Source organism: Pyxicephalus adspersus, chromosome 3 (assembly GCF_032062135.1).
Source record: "Pyxicephalus adspersus chromosome 3, UCB_Pads_2.0, whole genome shotgun sequence".
In the NCBI taxonomy this organism is placed as follows: domain Eukaryota; kingdom Metazoa; phylum Chordata; class Amphibia; order Anura; family Pyxicephalidae; genus Pyxicephalus; species Pyxicephalus adspersus.
Genome location: NC_092860.1, coordinates 89,031,721 through 89,055,495, shown reverse-complemented (window position 1 = coordinate 89,055,495; position 23,775 = coordinate 89,031,721). Strand labels below are relative to the sequence as shown.

The following is a 23,775-nucleotide window of genomic DNA, read 5'->3' as shown; positions in this document are numbered from 1 at the left end:
GTGTGGCATGCGGAAGATGCGGTTACGTGAGTTGCAATCCTTGTTGGGGAAACCTAATTTTGGATGTCGCATTATGCACATGTGCCATATTTTTATCTGTAGATTTTAGACATCGTAGACAGATCCGTAGACATTTTGTGTGGTTGACAAGGGTGCTAAGGGACAATCTGCACATGGGGCGGTGTTTCTTGGTGATCGGTCGCTTTGGATGAATGCGGTGGTGGACAATGGAGCACTGGATGTCATGATGGACGCTGGGGATGGATTTGCCTATGGGGCTTATTTTGCAGGAAAATGGAGAGCTGAGGCTTGGCTGGATAAGTGGCGGGAGAGGGGCCTGTGTTAGAATTTAGTTTTGCTCGAGCTTTTTCCCATTGTGGTAGCTTTGGAATTGTGGGGAGAGCTGCTCCGGGACCGAAAGGTGCGGTTCCATTGAGGCAACATGGGGGTCATCGCATCCGGTGGTTTGTTTGCTTCAACATCTCCTATTGTTTTGTCTGCAGTTGAACGTTTTGTGTGCGGACTGTGCATGTCCCTGGGTGCAAAAATGTGATTGCTGATTCCCTTTCTCGCTTTCAGTGGTCGTGGTTTTGGGAAGTGACTCCAGCAGGGAGGAACATGGGACCCCATGTCCAGCAGCAGTTTAGACGGTCGTCTGGGGGTTGTCGCTGGGTTAATCTACAAGTTAGTTTGTGCGGGAATGTGGATGGCTTATGTGGGGACTTGGAGAGAATGGTTCCAGTTCTTTCAGGATTAGGGTGTTGGGTCTGATTTCAAAGGGGGGGAGGCAGCGGTGTTGATCTTTTTGGTTTATAATTTCCAGCGGGGGGTTTCTGATAGTGCTATAAGGAGGAAGCTGGGGGTGCTGGCTTTTTTGTTTAATTGATGGGTTGGGCTAACGGCACCAAAAGTTACTTAGTGCGACAAGCCTTAAAGGGATAAAGGAAGGGTAGTGTTCAAAGAGCCCCTAGGAGACCTGTGTCCTTTGACATGTTGGTGGAGTTAGTGGAGCAGTTGGGGGTGGTTTGTTTTAATACTTTTGAAGTTACACTGTTAAAGACTGTGTTTGGTATGACATTTTTTTTGGCCCTGCGTGTGGGTGAGGTGGTTTGTCCTAGCAAGGACTGTGGGTGAATATCTTTGGATTCGCCCACTGGGGGTGGGCCCCTTTTTCATACATGGCGATGGATCCTTTGTGACGCAGTTCCAATTTCGGGTTCTGTTCAAGAAATGTGTGGCCGGTACAGACAGGCAGGCTGGTGAGTATTCGTCCCATTCTTTTAGGATCAAAGCGGCCACGGAGGCAGCTCGGTGGGGTCTGGGTCCGAAGGTGATCAAACGAATTGCTCGCTGGGAGTCGGATCGGTTCAGGATTTATATCCGTCCTCATTTGTTGTAGCCAGGATTGGTAAGTTTGGTAAAATAGATATTGTCTGATATACTGTTTTTTTTGTCAATAAAGTGTTATTGATATGAATTCCTAAAATGTTAAATTAAAAATGGTGTTAATTTTGTTAATAAAGGGCTGCTATGGCCAATTTATTCCAGCAGGAAGTGTTTGTGTTGTATTGGGAGTGGAAAAAATTTAGGGGTGCGGAATAATTTGGCTGGGTAAGCAGTCAATGTCCATCTACTCTACCCTGGTCAAGAGGGCACTGGACAGGAAAGTTTGCAATGGTATTTGTACAGCTGGAATGCATAGGGTGGATCTTACTACAGTGTAGAAAGGTAAGTATAAGGGACCCTTCACATATATGTATTCAAGAATACCTGTGTTAGCATAACATAGCACATTATTGCAATTTATTCTTAGTAGCACCCCAATGCAATTTCTTAAAGCATTACAGTGTTTTACAACACAGTGCTCTACCTGAAAATGCACATGTATGTTTTTTGTGCACTATGGTCCCATAAAAGTGAATAGAGTACATCAGGGGTTGGCAAACTACGGCCTTTAGGCCAGATATGGCCTAGTCAAGAGTTAGTTCAGGCCTAACGCCCCCTGGCTGATCGGCCCTAATGCCGGCCGGCAACCAGCTGCTCCGGAACCGCGGGCTGCCAGCCGAATCCACCAGGGGGCATTAAGAGCTACATGAGGTCCTTGCTGTGGCTCCCGTATTTACCGCTGCAGGCCTGGTACTTCTACCACTGCAGTAAATTGGGAATGTTCCCTGAAGGGAAATCCCTCTCCTCCGCATTGCATACGGAGGAGAGGGATTTTACTTCAGGGGGCATTCCCTGGTGGGGGCGGAGCAATTATGGCGGGACTCAGAGTTCGGCCTAGTGTGCTCCCGCCTGACCCTGAAAGGGCCTAGTGGTTATAAATGTTTGCCGACCCCTAGAGTACATTGAACTGCATGGCCCTATTATGTGGGAACAAATGCACAAAACTATGAATGGGCCCTGAGACTTGAGCGGTAGGGAGCTCAGTGTAATTAAATGGCTAACTATACAGGGTAAAGTTATCCTTTAAATGAAAAAAGTAAAACATTGTAACAGTTTAATCTACTCCAAGCCTGCTCCCATAAATATAACATTTTGATAACAATCTTGTACAGAAGCCATTAAAAAAACTTTTTTATGAAAATACACAGTACCACTGGGTTACTAAAAATTCACCCCCATAATATTTCCATGCCGAGATTATTATTAGTTTTAAATGTCCATGACTTACTAAAGCACAACTAGCTTCAGAAAAATTTTTCACGGTGGAACTCTAGTTAAAACCTAAAAACCTTGCTGGTAGGTGGGCTTTTATTGAAGAAGAGCCTTTGTATCTCTTTTCTGCACTCAAAGCTACTATTTTTCCTCCCAGCAATGTTTTTAATAAATGAACACTGAGCAGATCATGCACAGTTCAGTGTACATTTTATCTTGTTTTGTCATGGTGTCTGGATGAATTAACTTCTGTCATTCCAGAACAGCCAATCAAGATGATGCAACCAAAAAACACCTACAAAACATGTCAGTGACTGAGTCATTAAGGGAAGCACAGCCATCACAGCGCTGAAGGCGTTCTTTTGGCAGGTAAGCCTGCCATAATATCCAAAGATGAGGAACATACCCTCACATTTGGGCCTGATTTATTAAAGCTCTCCAAGGCTGGAGTGAATACACTTTCACCAGTGAAGCTGGGTGATCAAGCAAACCTTGACATTTCTTCAATGTCATTTGCTATTTGCTAGCAAATGCATTGAATCCTGGACCAGATCCATCCCAGATTTGTTGGATCACCCAGCTTCACTGATGAAAGTGTATTCTCTCCAGCCTTGGAGAGCTTTAATAAATCAGGCCCATTATGGCTACTGCCCATTCATCACATGTACACAAAAGTGTAAATGTTACATGTTATCAATCTCATACTACAAACTATCACAGAAATCTCAGATCTCCCCTTGATAATCACTTAGGTTACTACATTCACCAGCACCACTACATTTTCACATTATGCAGCAGGAAGCAGTGGGTGATTCTGAACTTACTGCTTTCCCCATTAATTTTTAGTGGGTTGCTGAAGGTGAGATGCTAAATCTTGTGTCTTACTAATGGAAGTATGTCTGAACATAGCCTTATCTTTTTTCCTTTCCAGGATGATGCAGTCATTCAGAGTCAGAATCTATTTTCTTGCTATAACGTTTCAGTGTTGCAGAGCACGCAAAGACTGATAAAATACTTATACTTGCCTGCAGCAGACAAAGTCTATCATTTCTGCCTGGGCAAAGGACCAACACTTTTTTTTTAATATTAAAAATTTAACCTTTCTAAGGTATATATAACTGCATGATATAATTTGGTATGCAAATATGCAATTACTGATTCTTTGTGACATAGATTTAACAAGGCACCAGAAACATTCCTCATGGATTTGGGTCCATATTGACATTATAGTATTATGAAGCTTCTGCAGATTTGTTAGACACATGCGTTGTGTGAATCTCCAATTTAACCACATCCCAAAGGTGCTCTATGGTTTATTATCCGGTGACTGTGGAGGCCATTTGAGTACAGTGAACTCATGGTCATGCTCAAGAAACCAGTTTGTGATGATATGAGCTTTTTTAAATGGCACAATATACTCCTAGAAGCAGCCATTATAAAATAGGCACACTGCAATCATTAAGGGGAAAGATATGGTCATTGTGGCAAGAAAATATCCACCACACCATTACAAGACCCCGTGGCCCAAACCATTTTATACATGGCAGAATGGATCCATGCTCTGATTTTGTTGATGCCAAAATATGATGCTACCATCTAAATGTCCCATTAGGGATCGAGATGCATCAGACCTGGCAATGTTTTTACAATATTTTGTCTAATTTTGGTGAGCTCTTGTGAATTGTAGCCTCAGGTGCCTATTCCTAGCTGACATGTGTAGCACTTGGTGTCGTTTCTGCTACTATTGCTTCAAGTTTGAGAAATTGTGCATTCAGAGATCTTCTGCATACTTCAGTTGAGTGGTTATTTGAGTTATTGTTGCCTTCTCCATTAATATTTTGTTATTAAACCTCCACTTTCTGCCTTTCAGAAAGCATGTCATGAACCTCAGGTATATCACCCACCAGAAGTAACTAAAATCAAAAACCCATGCGATAATCATTGAGATTTGACTTTAGAATACAAATACAACAAACAATAAAATTGCAAATAGACAAATGTGTTCGTTGCCGCTCACGAAAAAGAAGAACCTACAAATAGGACTCTGCTAACTTCAAACCCAAAGTAATTTAGGGTTTTGATTCAACAGAATATTTCAAATACCATATATAAAAATTGAATGGGACCCTTACCTAACATTTTACTGCATAACATTTGATCTTTAGAGGCAATCACCATGGATGTTGGATAGGATTTAAATCAGTGATCTGATTGTTGAGAAATGTTTCACTTAGAATGTTTTAATGATGTTTGGAATTTATAGTTACCTATACAGAGTTCTCCCAGAAACATTATGATTTGAAACATGCATTTTGGCAAATTACAATCTTGAATTTTTTCTTTTTTTAAGTCCCAGAAGGACTTTACTCTCATGATGAATGAAAACCTGATGGATGGTGTGATCAGACACCGACCTTGACTTTGGAATTCAGTTGTATCTCTTCGGAAGTTATCTTGGACTTTTTGTCTACAATCCTGTATTTTTCTGCCCATTCTGAATTCCTAAATTCCTAATTTTTTCTTGAGGTCACATCCAGGGAGATTGAGTACAGTCTCATGGACTTTAAACTTTTTAATATTATTTGCAACTGTTCTTATCTCATGCTTCTTGTAGGTGGTCGTACAGCCTTTGGGATTATTATTCTTGACAACAATTTTCTTTCTGATCTCCAAAGAGAACTTCCTTTCCTTTGCTGTCCCTGATCCATGTTCAGCATGCGACACATTCAAAAAGGCGGAATGACCAATTGTACAGTTGGAGATGTGTGATATTAATAAAGAAAACATGATCTTTTCTGGAGGTATCAACAAATGTGTTAGAATGTGTTTGTAGAATAAGCAATACTTAATCACTTTCACACTTGCTTTGCATTACTCAAAAACATTTCAAAGGCATGCAGGTATAGATGGGGCAATTGCCTTTCATGTAATCATTTTTCAGAAAGCATAAAGAACTTTGCAGTGAACTGTAACAATATATCTGCCTATAGCTGTATAAAGTGCTTTAGTATCATTTCAGTTTATAAGTGTGATAAATCCCTGGTTGATGTTTAAAATATCAAGTATACATGTAGTACACTGCCTGGCTAAAAAGGTCACACACTCAGTTTCCTGGATTGCCTTTAGCTCTGGCTACAGTACACATTTGCCATGGTATAATTTCTGTTTCATTATTTTTTTTGTATTGCTGATAGGGGAGTCAGACTCAAAGTCTTCTCCAGCACATCCCAAGAATGGGCTTAAGGTCTGGACACTGCGGTGGCTAATCTATATGTGAAAACGATGTCTCTTGATTGTCTCTTTCTTCTTTATTTTTTTTTTTTATACTGCAATTGAAGCAACCCCAAATTGTAACACTGCTCCACAGTGTAAGGGACCTTTTTTTTGTCCATGCAGTATATACTAGCATATCTGCTTCATTTATACACTCGCTCCTAACTTCCTTCACATAGATTAGTCTTCAAGTTTGCACTTGGGAAAATATAAGAGAGTCTACCTCTCTTAAAATGGAACTTTCATTAAAATAAAAAAATGTCATTTATATTTACTTCCACTGAGCCCTTGATCCCTTCACAATTGACTTCTATTTGGTCCCCCGCTGTTCTGGGTTCTTTCTTCATCCCATAACATGAGGAAGGTACTTTTTTTTTCATTGCATGGAAAAGTCACTTCTCATGCACATGCCTAAGATTGGGCATGCTTGGAATGATAAGCCTCCCATTTAACCACTGTTAAAAAAAATAAATAATTAAAAAAAAAAAAACAGATTTTTTTGCTTTATATAGAAGGTTTATCTACTAAAAATTGTGGTGATAGGTCTACTTCAAATGCTTTAACTAGTTGGGATTTATTTGGGATTCATTTGGAAGGACACCAAAGTACCCATTGGCATATTTTAAAATATGGCAAAACCAATAAAAATCTGAAGGTGAGATTTAAGCTCATGAATCATACCTTCAAGGCAAGTTGTGCTAACCATTTTTATCTGGGCAAATAGGCTTCAAGTAAACTTTTCAGAAAGTTGGCTGCTAGTAATAAAATACATAGCACTGGTAATTGGTTCTAAATAGTACAAAATCCTGATTTTACCATAGTAAATTCTATTAAAAAATTCTATTTGCTGTATAATTTTTATTGAAAAGCATGTCAGGGAAATGATACTAATTAGGAGCAAATTTAGATGTATATGATGTGTTAAAATCTGTGTGTTAAGCACACTATGTACACAGTTATATGCATGGCATTAAAGCAGCCTGTTGAAAATACATAGGTTGCCAACATATTTTAGTCCATCAAAGAATAAAAAATAAAAACACACATAAAGACTCTTTTTAATGTAATGCACTACAAGAAACATGTTTTGTCATGCATTACAGCATAATACAACATAATTTTGTCTTAGTGTGTTGGAGTGATGTTCAAAATGAACAGACCCCCAAAAGTACCATGTCATGTTTTGGACTAACATGTATGGCAACTCTCACCTTATCACAATACAATGATTTACCCTGAAAAAAATGTGTTAATGAATACATATTACAGAATTGGCATAAAATACCTAAGTAATTTTAATAGAATATTTCATAGAAAAGTACATTTTAATATCCAAAAATAGGGCTTTCTTTTGTGAAAAGGGCATTCATCATTCAAATAAACCAGTTTCATGTCCATAAGGTCCTAATAAATTCATGTTTTTTGCAAGTCTGTTAAAAGTATAGCAGCTAATAATGTAAGACAAGGTTCTCCTAGCTACATAGACAATAGAGTTAATTACATGTTTCCTGTAATATCATTCTCTTATCACAAAAGTAAAGATAACTATTGACCAGTAATCTGCAGTATTAGTGTAATTTCTAGTTTAGGGATTACCTAAAACACTGTTGTTGCATGGTAACATATTAACATAAACTTTTTCTCAGAAATCTCAGTTTATCATTTGGATGTTTTTACTTTGTTGCATTTCCTTCTTCAATATGTTGTCTGCAGTGTACTATGCATACATAATACAGTTCTGAAGCGTTGTGCACAATTCTTTGTGCTATACTATAGGATATTTATAAAGCAGTGGATCTGACATTCACTGAAACACTCACTGGAGGAAATTCACTGACTGCCACTGAAACAAATAAACTGGGAAGATTCACTGCTTTATAAACACACCCTATAAATATCATGCCTATATATATTTTGATATAGGAAAAAAATACAAACCAGACCTCTGGAACTGGAAATGGTGTTTAGTCAACAAAGTACACAGAGTACACATTGCAATAGTTTTTAATCAATTTTAGCTAAGTCTGGTATTGTTTGCATGGTCTTTAGAGCCTTCAGCCTATTCAAAATCAAGAAAAGTTAACTGGATCCATTAGCAGCCTTGTTACATATAGATCCAGAATGAGAAAATGCATGGAGATCGACTAACAACCTGGGAATTACAGGGAAATAAAAACCTTGTAGCTATTTCATGAAAACTGGTAACCATTTTATTTTTACTGTATACTTGAGAAAAATCAAACAAGAAGCCTCAACTCTATTTTTGTGCTATTTTTTCCAGTTTTCCTAGATTAGCCTGCTTTAGAAAGTTGCATTGCAAGAGTGATGGGTTTAACCACATCCTAAAAGCATGCAGTTATGTTAATTGGCTTCCTTTAAAAAATGACATGACTATGGACTTTTTAAAGCATTATGTAATATTTCAGGGCTGAAAAAATACAGGAAAATAATAATAATAACAGTACTCAGCCTTGCAGCACTAGGATCCCAGGTTTCCAACTTGACCATGACACTACAGCATCCATTGCTCTTTACAGTACCCTTGCAAAAATTTATTGAATTGCAAATTTTCCATCACATGAGTTTGAATTATTTTGCTTATTTTTCTTTTTTTACACACATTTACACTCACACTTTCACACATATTAACTATGGCATAAATTCATAAAATAATTCTATGTAATATTCAGTTATTGTATTCACTTTTCAAGGCTATTTCTTTCTCTGGTTAAATTATAACTTCATGAAAATGTTACATAAATACAAATTAAACATTAAGCGAGGCAACCCTGGTACTGGAATGTATCCAAACATGTTAATGTTTAACCTACTTTGTCAAAGGTATCTCTTTAGTTAGAAGAAAAAGAAAATCCAAACAACACAGTGCTTTGAAGGCCATAAATTTACCATGGTACTTATTGTACATTTCTTTTTTTGCCTCTGGTAAATTAATATTATAAGTTTATCTCTGAACAATGCCCTACTATGTAAAATAATGTTAATAAATAAAAACTGTGCACTTGTAGCAGAACACTCTAACCCAGATACTGATACCATGTAGTGTCCACACCAGGGGTTGGAAAACTTTCATAGCCAATAGGCCATTCCCGCCCTAATGGCTCCGCCCACCACCAGGGAACGCCCCTGAAGTGAAATCCCTCTCCTCCCTATGCATTGCGGAGGAGAGGGATTTCCCTTTAGGGAGCCTTCTCTATTTACCCCGCCGGGGGAAGTATCAACGCCAGCCGCGGTAAATAGGGGAGCAACAGCAAGAAGGTTGTACCAGAGCTCCTGCGGCTCCGGCTCTGGTAGGTCCTAACGCCCCCTGGCCAATCCGATGGTAACCCGCGACTCCGAAGCCGTGGGTTGCCGGCCGGCATTAGGCCGGATCGGCCAGGGGATCGTTAGGCCGGAACTAACTTCCTGCTAGGCCCTATCTGGCCTAAAGGCCGGAGTTTGCCGACCCCTGATCTATACTTACCTTCACCTTTTTTGGGGGGAATGCCCTACTCCTTTATTTCAAAATTATTTTCCAGTAAGAATCTACTTATTTCTCATAGCACCTCTAAATATTATGGAGATTGCTAAGCCATATTGACGGTGCAGTTCTAAAACGTGCACAAAAACCCATAATGATTTGTTTTAGTGGTGATCATCTGTGTAGTCTCTGATTGGCAAAATCAATTAAGCAATAGGCAAACAACATAATTGAAATTAATTAAATTACAAACTGTTGCATTCAGCGAAAAATGTATCTGTTCCTTTGCTTTCTGGCAAATCCAGAGGGATCACTGTGTTTACAAATCATGATCTTTTGACTAAAAACTTTGCAGGCTCAACACCAGAAATAAACAACTCTTCGTTATGCAATGCATAGACAGCACTGATCTGAATCTTAAGAGCCAATATTCTGGATGAATGTATACCCAACATGCAGCCATATTGTCAGTGTATGGTTATTCTCTGGCTTCCCATGCCTTTGTTCCAGTCAGCATAGCAGGGTTAGTGACATTGCAGTTCTACACTTGATTAATTACTTACCCTCAGACTGTTATTAAACAATGTAGGACCATTTTAGCTTAATGGGCACGCATTTCCAAAGGAACCCTAAATCGTTATAAAAAAACTTTCTCTGAAAGGTGTGGGCTGTTATAACTGAAAAAATGGAACTCCATAATAACACCCATGATTTTTGGAAAGAAATGTCCAACAAACTCAACTTGGCCATATCAATACTTAACTCTAATAAAATATATTTTGTGTTTTTGTATTACTTTCACTAAATTTACTTAACCTAATATTCCTACATACATTACTAAATAATTTACTGTTACTAATTTTACTAAACCTAATCTTGAGACGATATTAGGTGTAAGCAAGTACTTTTTTTTTATTTTACAAATATTTTTTATTGAAAATATAAAAAGCAACTGACAACCCACATCAATTAAAAGCAGAAGGGAGTAGCATTATGATACTGAAGTACATAGCTGAAATGTATGTAAAGAATGTTTGCTGACTAAGAATATGCTTAGATGTGCAGTTATAACTTAAATGGGTTGTATATAACCCATAAAGTACATTTGCTTTATTTGCAGAAGGAACACCTTATGTATGATCAAATTTTAAACATTTTTAATCCTTAGCATAGAATAGAATGCCGGTTGTGACATCTAAATGCAACACACATAATTGACAATAATTTAAGTTTGGTATATTTAAAGTTGTAGATTTGATTTAAGTAGAAAACCTTAAAATGTTAGTGCCTGCAGGTTGCTTAGGTTGTGTCACAGTAACCATCTGTTAGCAGACACATCAACTAATTCTCATATATAAGTAGGGAGTAGTACTTATCCCACCTCCTAGAAGATTATGTATGTAGCTGCCCCCTTAGGACACTATGGATCAACGAAAGGAGAAAAATAGCAGGGTTTTTTGCGGCAAATGAAAATATTTATTGTGCTTAGAGCAAATAATAGAAAATGTGACTTTTAGACAATGGTGAAGTACAATCATAAAATCTGGTTGTTATTATCCCATTATCTTCATTAAATATGAGACCATAAACTAGACACAGATATTCCCTGATTTAAAAGAGATTGTCCCTTATCCCGACACATTTCACCGAATCATATGCATGATTAACCAAATGCAAATCCATCTTCCGGGTCCATGTAAGGCAAATTTGTCCTAGAGAACAGAACAGTTGGCTGCCCTGATCCTCCTCACACTCACACTTATGCTTCTGTAACTTCCTCCTCAATCTTTCCCCTCTTTGTGACACACAAGTAGCCTGTGCTTCTTTTATAGAGAGGGAGGCAACTGCTAATAAGGGACTGAGCAGGGCCTTAATCCCATCTACCTCCAGAACTGATTAGGCAGTTGCAGAGCCAGACGTGGCACTCGCAGTATAGAGGTTAAGACATTATCACCCTCTCCAACACTGACTTCCATATATGAGACAGTTTCTATCCTTTAAATTTTAAAGGGAAAAAAATCCAACACCATAAAGTGAGCATTGTCCAACTGCAGGCATTGCAACTTCTGCCATACAGACTGATGTAAACTCTTGTCACCTGTCACTTTTTGTCACGTGTTATACAACATTTCCAGATGCCATTATTTTTCACAAAAGCCATTCCTTCCCTGCATGACTATATAATTAAGTCTGTTAGTTCTGCTCTCTGGGCATAAACATGTATTGTCATCCTATGTGTATCTGTAAAAAAGAAAATTTCCAGAAGCTGGATTGTCCTGTATGTCTTTTAATTTATATTGCCATATTCAGTATTTACTTACTATCATTTTGGCCCTAGTAAAATTTTAATTTGTCTTACAATCAATAAGATGCACGTGTAACTAGGTAATAAAGGTTAAGAGGTGTACTTATTCTGTAATTTAAATATGAGGAAAAGGGCAGAACCTAGTGGAAAAAACATCCCAATAAACATTTGTAGATACTACTGGCTACATGTTAAATAAAAGCAAAGTGTATTCCAATCACAAAGCTTCTGTCAAGTGATGGGCTTACAAGCTACAAAACAGGATGAGTGTATATTGCACTTACGTCAATATCTCTTTAGAAGATATGATACATGTACAATAAAAAAATAGAATAAACAGTTCTGTATATGAAGTACTCCTATGATAGCCTAGGTTATTCCCCTGTTGGATGACAAACCAGATCTACCTAGTCTCAAATTGTATCCTAACAAATCACAATAATGCTTTTACAAAAAGCTTTTAGTTCATATTTCCTGCAGAAAAAAAGATAAATAGATTTGCAGGTCAGTGGTTTGCTAGCAGAAAATTATATCGTTGTTGCATCATTATCCTGACCTGCAAAATTTGCATAAATCATGAGTCATTTTTACTACAATCACAATGTGTGTGATCTGGCCTGTATCAGGCAACTTTACACACATATTTAAGCAAACTGGTCAACCACAATAAGTCTGTACAGCCTTAGATTTGTCAATATAAAAGGTATGTTACAAAACAGTTCCCTAATCTCCATACTGTGGGACTTCAGGTCCAATGATACTATAAATGCCATGTACTCTACACTTGTTTTTGTGGAGCCTCCCTCCTGAAGCTACATCCTCAGGGTCATCACTCCCTATAGGGGGTGTAGGTAAATTGATGGGGTGCCATGCAACTGGTGGGTGCTTGTCTCGTGCTGCCATACGCATAGCACATACAATTTGTCTGAAATTATATTGTGCTGTTCAGAAAGCCAAGAAAGTTTGCAAATGCCTATGCAGGTGTTGATTTATGCCTTGCAAAGCCATTTTTGCAAATGTTTTTAAACAATGCAAGAGTTTTCAAGTCCAAACTGACTCTAATAGAACAATATTTACCAAATACCACAAATGTTTTACGCTAATGACTCCACTACATCCGTCCAGTTTCCATATTACATATATAACCATCCACTAAACTTACAACTTTTGGGTTTATCTAGGAAAAGGGGTCCCCAACCAGCGGTCCGGGGTTGGGGATTTGGGTTATCAGGGGCAAACAAGGTACAAATATCTCTGACATGGGTCTACAAAGTGTGCACAGAAATGGGTGGCACTGCACATTGCTGGGATCTCAGGTGCTGTATTTTCCCTTTGCCTTTAGTTGGATTGCAGGGGGTCTGTTATCTCACTGGTTTTACTGTTCCTTCCATCACATTAGTTGCTGGTACTTGCCTCCTGACTCCAATAATAGGGTTGTCAGGTCCCTTAAATCTTATTGCACAAGTGAGTTACAATACATCTCCAGATTCCAGTGGTTGCGTTAACAATTAGTTAACAATATCATGTGTATGGAGGGTCTTGTCTTAAGCATTAATCGGACAGGAGCCAAATTTATAGGATGTGTTTCCATCGTTGTAGTTTTTGGACTGGCTGGAGTATAAGTATCATGTGGACCCATTTTTAAAAGAATATTTGCCTTTTCTTCCATCAACTTCTATTATAGCCAGATTCACTGACTTTTTTCTCCCCTTCCTTCATTTTTCTGTATCTTTTAGAACTAGACTAAATTTTTATATCTTTTCCATTTGACTATTCCCCACTCATATTTAATGATAAAAAAAACAGAAGAAAGAAAGGTGAAAAATTCCCAAAACATTACCCAGGAATGGAATTTCTAGGAGACTACAGTCTGTATTGGTTATGCACAATATGAATGTCAATCCATGTAGAAGGATCATGTAAAATGTATTAAACTGATTAGAACTGAGTGGATATTGGTGGTATGACACATTGTTTTGCTCCTCATTAACAATTGTTTCCACTCTATGTATGTGTGTATTGTCAGTAATATTATTTATTTATTTTTGTTTTTTTAATAAACAATGTATATGATTGTGCTCTATACGTTGTAACATTTCAAATACCTTTTTGTATATTTTACATAGCTTGAGATCTAGATCTGAATGTCAGCATTGAAGACAATTAACATAATTAAAGTGTTTGACTTTGTCCGTGTTTAAAATGTAGCTATTTTTATTGGGTAAAAAAAAAATGTAAAGTAGGAAACATAACTATCTAGGTTACATTATACACACATTTATTAAATTCCATATTCCCTTAGTAAACCATCACTACAGTATTACACAAAAAATAAGTGAATCCACTCCTCCTAACCCGGCTGTTCAAAACTATAAATCATTACCTAAAACGCCATTTAGAAGTTACTGATATAAGTATCTCATGGTTTGTTATATAACCTTGTACAATGTAAGCATTATTCTTTATTGAAGCATAAGAAATTATACCACAGATATCTAAGTTATGCTCTAAACACATGGTTTATATCACATTATTAAGGACCATGTAGCATATCATGAAATGCAGAGCTGATAACAATATTCTACAAAAGTTATTTTGAAAGCAAAATACCAAGAAAGGTTATTACAGTATTTTGCCAATGCATTAATGCATTAATGTGTAATGCACATTTAAAAAACACGAATGTATGTAAATATGTATTTCCATTTAAAAGCATAATATTACCCCATCAAAATTTTGTTTAGTTTGAGTCTTCACATTTCTGGAAGAAAATACATTAATCTTTAAACATTACAAATGATTTTTGATTGTGCTTTAACTGCTGGCAAAACTGATTTCACACACATATTATTTCTTAACTTTCCTTAACTATTTCCAAAAAATAATGAAATAATTACTTGAATGTACTGTTTATTTAAATTTCCTTTGTTCATACAAAGTATTTATTGTTACACTGACATTTTTTAGAGTAAAATATTGGAAAATTACCTGGGTAAGCTGTTAAGGTAAAAATTTAAGCTTATAGCTTTTCCTGGAGTGTTCAGAGTTAGGACAATCCCCCCGGATGCTCCAACAATAGCCAGCCATCATATGTACATTTCATCTACCCTGATACCGTCCTTCCATAACCTTCAAATTTTGGTGGAATCGTTCTCCCTGCTCATCACTGACTGCACCAAGGTTTTCCGGGAAGTTAGAAAGATGGCTATGCAGAAAATGCACCTTGATGCTCATATTGCAACCAGACATTTTGTAGCTTTCCAAGAGATTCTGGACAATATCTGTGTAATTATTTGCTTGTGTGTTTCCAAGAAAGATCTTGACAATGGCTTTGAATGATAACCAATCATTCTTTTCAGCTTCTGACATTTTCCTGATTGAATCTTCGATGAGCTGCCCAATCTGTGGATCATCAAACACACTGGCCTTTATTTTTTCAAATGACAGGCTAGGAAATGCCAACATGAGGAACTTGAAACAGTCTCCTTCAGTTGGCAAAGCTTTAACAAACTGTTTCATCAGACCTAGTTTCATGTGCAGAGGTGGAAATATAATATTCTTTCTATCAACAAATAGTTCATGTAGAATGTTTGAATCACCTGATTTTAAGACAGATCTTAGAGGCCAATTCCTTTCCACCCAATGCTTCTCGCAAGCTCTGCTGTCCCACATGCACAGATAACAGGGATACTTGGTGACAAAGAAGGAAGAATGCCATTTTAGGGTCAACACAGTTGACTAAATTGTGTTGGTGATATTGCAACAACTCAATGAATTTCTTTATGTCCGCATATTCTTCACAAAGAGAAACTGAATGGCCAATTGGGACTGACCCAAATATATTGCCATTGTGAGGAGAGGAGACACTTTACGCTCTGATTTTAGCTATTGATGAATAGTCGCCATTAAGGGGAGTTATAGTTTGGAATTCCCAATTCCTCCAATAAACCAGGTATGTTATGGCAATACACAAAGCCACTGTCAGTTCTAAAGTACTGCAGAAATGCAATTTCTCTGGTTCTCTCTTTTTCAAGTAAGTTTTTCTCACGCAGTCTTGATGCTAGGAGTTCTGAAGCCTTCTTCGATAGTCCCAAATCACGTGCCAAATCACTTAACTCATGCTGATCAAATCCCTTACGAACAGAGTCCAATTCAATTTCAAACTTTTCATCATTGGTTTCACCTAGTTCATCACCATAATCATGTTCTTCAAGGGAGGGTAGTGTAACGAAAACCGGCACTGAGATTTCATCTGAATGAGCCACTGGGCGTATAGTCGATCATAGACTAGGATACTTTGTGTCAAATATTTTTCTTGTTATATCCTGAATTTTTCACTATATAAAAGTAACAGTCACTGAAATGATCTCCTGGCTCTCGACAACCCATATGTATACCAAATGGCATCTTATCACTTGTTCCCCCTTGTCCACATCCGTAAACCCTTGACGTACTGTTTGCACACTGTATGGGGGGGTTCAAGACTTATCTTGATCACCAAGTTTAACTTTGAAATATGACAAATAGGCTTGCTCTACAAATGTGCTGATGTTGGCCCTTTGACTGGGGATGGTAAAACTGCCACAGATATAACAAAATGAATCAGGGTTGTTTAGGCACTTACGACGAGAAACAGCAGAGCCAGTCATGATCTGAAAGTATGGAAATTTGTGTGTAAGTAGAAAAATACATTTCACTTATTCACTATGTAGAGCAGCGCACAACCTCTGACCACACTGTCTTGCATGTAAATGAATAGCCTATACAAATCCACAGTAATCTACAGATATTACAAAGCCTATACAAATCTACAGTAATCGCATTATTAAAAACGGTAGAGAAAAAACCTGACGTGATAGAAGAAAACTTACTGCACTTTCAGAATCAGCATACCTATTTTAGTGCAAATAGGCTTAAAAATTGAAGTCAAGAAAAAAAATGTTTAAGATTGTTCCCCAGTGTTAAATATATAATATCTATATATCCTTTATAAATAGCAATCCCTGGTAATGAGTAAAATCAATCAGTATACTGGTAATGCAGTTTATGAAACATGGCAAAATATTTAAGTCTGATTATCCACTTAGTCTAGTGTTAAAGCAAAACTAAACTCTAGAAATAAAAAATTGCAAGCAGGCAGGTCCTTTATTGCAGAATGGACAGGGGATGCCCCTTCTGCAATAAAATAACTTTACCACCCCAATCACAATTTTCTAAATACCTGTCTCTGTTCTGGTGCAGGTGCTGACATCTCTGGTTATTCTTCTCTCTAGTTTTGATCTTCAGCCACCTTGACTAGCCAGGTTGGGATAATGGGATGCTGGGATAACTATTTTGTTAAAAGAAGACAGCAATCAGGCAGATTTGTATGATTTATTGCAGAAATTGCATTTTAATTGTCAATGTCAAATGTCAAAAAGTTAAATGTTTCAGGTATGTTTTGAATATATGAAAATGAGTTACTGGAGGTGCTCCCAGAGTCTTTTCTTTTTTTTCCCAATTTCCAAAGTCTGTTTCCAGTGCTCCAAATTTACACACATTTATGTATTTTTTAGGTCACACCTACATTTGGCAAGCTTTGCAAGTGAACAAAAAATTTTACATGTACCCCACAGTTCACTTTCAATACAAGATATGGGTAATAGTTTTGTAAAGTGTTTAGAGGGCTTAAAAGATCCAATACAAATACCTACTCTATATGTCACACCTTGATAAAAATTTTATTTGGAGCCTTGGAGTTTTAAATTGGTCACATTGATCCTAACATACTGATCCAGGTGAAATTATGAATTATGTAATAGGAAGTTTCAAAAAAAAGTACAGCATGCATTGCTTTAGATATAGTATAACAAGAAAACCTACACTCATAAGTGATTTGGAGAACATGCAGGTCTCATTCATTGTATCCTCTAAAGTTGCATATTATCATATAAGTCAAAGCAGAAGGGAAGTCACCTGAAGCAATGTATATTGCATATATGCAAATATACGTTCTTCATTAGTGCTATTATTGTATGCCTCCTTTCATGTAGTAGGCTCACTTTAAGCATTTAAGGTTTAAATTTAGAGTTTCTAGTCCAGCCATGGGCAAACTACGGCCTGCAGGGAATATACTGCCAATTAGGTGGTAAATCCGGCCCGTTGAATGCTCTCAGCGATCCACATCTCTGGCCGGTGCCACCCCGAGCAGGGTCAGGAGAAGAACCCCGCTGGGGGGGGGCGTACTGGCCAGAGCCGCGGACCATGTCCCCTATACAAATCTCAGACTCAGGGAAGTGGGCAGGGTTGTGTCTCTGGACACAACCCGCCCACTCTCCAATCGCAGATCTGAGCCTGCGGTGTTAAGTCATCATGACGTGATAACCCGAGAGGGGGAAGATAGAGGTGCTGCAATTTACAGAAAGGTACGTTTTTCATGGACCTGTGTAGAAAATTGCTCAGAAGCTTTTACCGCACTTTTTAGGAGAATGGCTGCAATCATGATCATATTGCAGGAGCACAAAGCCAATCAACCATTTTGACTTGATAGTGCTGTATTCTTCCATGCAGGTCCATTATTCTAAACATGGTGCTTAAGTGCTATGAATCACTCAATTAAAATTGCAACTAAGTCAGAGATATCCGACCAGCCTTCAACCTTTCAGGTCCGGATAGTACTGGGAATAATAGGTGTTCTCCAAGAATTGAAACCTGTGCTGTGCATAAAGACTTATAAGATAAAAGTCATCAACGGAGGGAATGGGAATTAGAGAGCTTCCAATGTAAATTCAAACGCACCATGTACCATGGCATTGTTGGCACAAAGAAATGATAAATAGATACGCTTATATTTCAAACATTCACTGATCGCCCCTCTCATTACTTTTTTAAAAAGTAAAAGTAAGCTTTAAGCTTACCTCCAAGTACATGAAAAATGACCATGTAATATATTTATGGGTTGACTGAAAATTTTTATTTTTACATATGGCTGGGAAAGCTTAATCTTTATGTAAACCAGTTTTCTATTTAGCCTAGAGTTCTACAAAGAGATTTGTTTAAACAAAAAGGAAGTATCATGTATACACTGACAGTGCTGTTACTTCCTTATCTTCTTGGTACTTGGTTACTTCCTTATCTACTTCCAGTAAAACAAACAAAGACAGAAGGTGATCATACATTCAGTTGTAGCAGAGTGCTGTTTGCAAAATACATTATAAGAAGTAAAATGTATGTGCTAAACGTGCTTTATAGGTTTAATGGGGCTTATGAAGACTGGAAAATGTGTTGATTTTGACAGTAAAAGGTAAAGTATGTCAGAAAATTTGATGGCGACAGATAAGTGAATTGCACAGTCGGACAGGTTGGCCATATGTTGTGGACAAGAAGAAACAGCAAAAAAGCTAGCCAGAAGGAAAACAGGACATGTTAGACAGGTAAAGCTACACGAATTACTGATCAGGCTTGACTTAACCCTGCACCCATCTTCATCACTGTTGGTCAGTGAAGCCTCGCATCACTTTAAAGCAGAATTAAAGTACAAATTCTTCCCCGACATCAAAAGATTTGTGTTTATTAATAATATAGGATCACCATTATTAAGGACAAAATAAAAAAAATGTAGATACCTAATAATAAGGTAGATATAGATTTCAGGCTATAGGAGCTGCCATTCCTGCATGCAGCCTTTCTTAGCATAATGCCTGCACATAATGCCTAGACTAGATAACTGAAATAGATGAGCCTGCATAGATTGGGAAGATTGGGAATGAAGATTGAAATCCATGACAAGAATTAAGGTCTCAGGATTATCCAACATCCTATGCAACATATATGGCTCTATGTATAAAACATCAGACATTACCTAAAACATTCCCTGGTGTGAATCTTTCAGGTACATGTGTTTTAATGCCACTAATTGATTCCCACCAAGCAATAATTAAGGGGAATGTCAGATTCCCTGTTTTAGAAACAGAGCCCATAATGTTTGTTGCATGTAGAGTAAAGTGTTAAGGTAAATCAAATTATTTATTTTTGTGACATAAAAGTACTTACTACAGGTTTGTAAGAGGAAGTTTAGAGCTGGAGTTCAGATCTACATGTTTGCTTGTAGTTAGACCCTAAAATGAATTGCCTATTGTATTTATTATCTAACTTTTAGATTTGGACAACTAAGCATATGTTTTTAAATTGTGCAACCTACACTCTGAATGAATGCATGCAGCTAAGCATACTTCTGCATGAGAGAAACTTATTTACTTTTATATCTGTATAGCAGAAAAATGCAATGAAAGCAAATATTTGCCATAGATGTATAAGTAGGTCACAGTTTGCAAGTAAAGATTAATTTCCAACTGTTGTATTGTTCAAACTGATAGGAATATGCAGTAAAATGCTTGGGTAGTGTTGTATCGTGCATATTACTTGCAATATATTTCAGTAAAATATAAAAAATTCTGTAATGAAATTAGGTTAACACCATTAATCTAAATTGTTGTGCTGATTTGTTGACTTGTTAACAAGTAGGAACAAAAAAATCAGCCTTGGGTACATGTTAGTTGCAGTAATGGTATCACACCCCATGCTTTGGTCATCAATCTTCATACTGACAATTGTAAAAATAAACAGGCAACAACTGAGCAATTGTGATAATACGTGGTCAGCTAAGGAAAATTTGGATAATTGTGGTCAACATCTAGGTAACGCTAGTAACACAAACATGTAAAAAAAACAATGCACAAGTAAAAGGTAATGATTGCTAAATATGGCAGTAAGTAGACATTTAAATACATGGGATTTTTGCAGGGGATTTTTTTTTGCTTTTTGCCCCTATTTCTCTAATTAAAGCGGAACTTTATCATTATAATAAAAAGACTCACACTTATCTTTACGTCTGAAGAGATGACGATCCCTTGCCACTGGCCCTCAATTCATTCCTGCGACATCCTGGACTCTTTCTCTGGCCTGATGTGGAGAAAGCGGCGGGTGCCTCAATATTCTTGCTTCTTCTACCTACATCACTCGATCTTGCACACTCCCATTCAGTCTTTACCGCCACATCTCAAAGGGTTAATTACCCTTTTACAAAAAGTAAAATTATGATAATAGGTCTGTTTCATGACAATGCAGGTACATTCAGTGCGCGTGACAAGTAGCTGTAAAGCTGATCTTACCACTCTAATTACCATTATGTGGTAAAGTGGGCTCAATTCTTCTTTCAGTTTTTTAAAGTATCTGAATCTGTGCCATGTGATGACAAAAAGTTCCAGCTGAGGTGAGCCTGTGTATGATAACACATTACATTTTTCCTTAGGTATAGTGTGCAAACTGGGATGCCACAGTTCTATTAGTGTATGAAATATAATTGATATACTGTATAAAAAAAGTTATTTTCCCACAAAAAGTAGTAAGTATTGTAATTGTAATGAGAGATCTCTCTCTCTCTCTCATCACAAGATCTCCTTCTTTTTATATCCTTGATCTTGGAAGACTTCCAGATGAACTGCAAATAATCCCCTTCAGCTGTTATTCAGTTCAACGATAGCAATTTTTGTGTGGGTATCTTTCATTTTGTCATATTTATACTGCATTAATTTCTTTCTCTCACGCTACAAAATACCAGACTTGAACAGACTTTTTGTTTTGTATGTTGCAATTAATACCTGTAAGGAACTTACCCGCCCTGCGAGCCGGCGGTGTCCCTGGGGTTCCCAGCCACAGTAGCAGGCAACATGGCCGAGGCTGCTGTCCTGATCAAATGCTTGCCTCTATAACATCTAGGCATTCTAATGAATACATAATAATATCTCAATTTCCACTTCCATCCTCTGTCTTAATAATTGCAAATCGATATGATGACATGTCATCATATCTACTACTTCTAAGTAGTTTTTCCACAGTAGAAAAGTGGATTACTGGGTGACAAGATACTGACATTGTATGTGTATTGACTGCAAAAGATTCATGCACGATATATGTTCTGTTTACCTTTATGATATATATGACCGAATACATCTTGATATGTCCAATGATCTGTTTGTAACAAATATCCATATATTTGTGGGTATATATGTAAATTTCTCATACTGAAAACAACTATATGTATTTCTTTTATAGATGTGAATCACCATCTCTGCCACTTTTGTTACCATCATCAATAACAGATCTATATACCAATAATTGGTTACCACCAAAACTACTATAGAGGCAGACCAGATTGTCCTTCGTCTGCCCCTCTTCCTTTTGGATCCTGGGGAAAAAAAGTACTAATGGTTTATGGTAGCAAATTATTTTTCAGCCACTTTTATACTAATCTCTCCAATTTGGTGATTTTGAATCTATAGGCTATTAGCAGAGGAAACCTGTCTAGCACCTTTAGAGGCCCTATATGTGTTTTTACTGCACAGACATATTTGCCTATGAAAAATGAAGCTAATTTTTAATGATTTGTAAATTAAAGATGTTTTTATGTTATTACACTACTTTGCACCTTAAAAATCTCCTAATACAATTTTCTCTCCTCCCAAAACTTCCAAAACTCCCAAAAAACTCCCAAAACTTGTTCATCCATATAGTTTCTCCGCAGTAAAATAAACAATAATAGTATATATAGGGCATGTACTGGAGTTGCATCAGTCCGACATGGCGACTCAAGATGGTAGAAAACCCAAATTCTCTAAAGAAGACAGGGTAAAGACAAAATCCTAAATTGCCAAACCCTCTTAAATTTGCACATGAGTACTAAAAGAAATATTTTTTTTTATTATTGAAAAAAGCCATACACTGAGGGACTTGCTATGAGTACAGTTTCCTATACAAATGGATGGACGCACATAAATGTGAGAGTTTAGGAAGACCATGAAAACATGCTTTCTGGAAAGGGCTATGCTGCATCGAGGACGGCCACACAATGAAGATCACTAAAATAAGGATAGAGCTATCAGACCAGGTGAGTGGTACTTTGAGGTCAAGGCTATCCCATCTTAAGGCAGTTAAGGCATAAGAAGAAATTATATGATTATCTTTTAAAACACACACACACATATATATATATATATATATATGCCCAAACTTAATGCAGGACATAAAGCGCTGTTGTTCAACAGCATGGCCTAATTTACTTATTAAAGCCTACCATCAGCAACAGTGTTTGTCTTATTAGAGCAAAAAAGGTTCTGTGAATCTATATATTTTTTTATTTCTGTTTGCTTGTCCGTTTAGAAGTTGATGGGTTTGCAGACAAAAACATATTTTAGATAACAGAGAATGAAGGTCTGGTAAACAGGAATGGTTAAGAACTTCTTACTTTTAGTGCTGTCCAATCTGTCTAAAGGATACATTTCTTGTACAGGCATCAAAGGGGCTGAAAATGGGGGGGGAATAAAAAAACTGGCCAGGGGCATTTATTAAAAAACAAAATATTTTGGCTGGAGCTTGTATGTAATACTCATTGTAAGTCCTAGTCTACAAATATAGGATAGGAAAATGCAATTTGGTAAAATCTGATTTATAGCAACAGTTTTCTATGCTTTGCAGTTAGATATTTACCATTGTGCATACAGTAATCTTGTTCTCCCTGATTCCCATTCTCATTGCTTCTGAAATACATAAACAGCTGCATAAAATTCAAGGAAAGCCATATAGTTCAAGTTCACCTTTGTGTAATGATTAACAGAAATCTAGATAAAGCTGGTATTCTTCAGATGTTAACTCAACAATAGTGGCAAGTCATTGTAAATATTTTATATTGAAAAAAAATATGTAATTTGAAGTGGATATTATTTAGTGTCTTTATGTCTACATGTGACATTTTCACAATTATAATAAAAAACAGCTTTAGTGAAAATAGCATGTTAGTTTAGTAGAGAAGGCTTTCACCTTCAATGTGATGACCTAACCATTACAACAAGCTATAAAGGCTAACTAGCAGAACGGATGTCTGTGCACATACTGTATATGGGTATATGGGGAGATAATAATGTTCAAGACACCACATACTATACCACCACACTAAATTTTGAAAAAATAGCTTTTATCTTACTTATGAATAAGCAAATAGCAAACTAGAAAAAAATCTATTGCAGCC

The 23,775-nt window shown here is 37.1% G+C and overlaps 1 long non-coding RNA gene across 2 annotated transcripts in view; it reads right to left on the bottom strand.

Annotated features, from left to right (window-relative positions):
- LOC140326746 (uncharacterized) overlaps nt 1-21,181 on the bottom strand; it is a 298,797-nt gene extending 277,616 nt beyond the window's left edge. For both annotated transcript variants that reach the window (XR_011919922.1, XR_011919921.1), the window contains exon 1: nt 16,936-21,181. This is a non-coding gene — a long non-coding RNA (uncharacterized lncRNA). The remainder of the gene's footprint in view (nt 1-16,935) is intronic.
- Nucleotides 21,182-23,775: the final 2,594 nt, after the last annotated feature.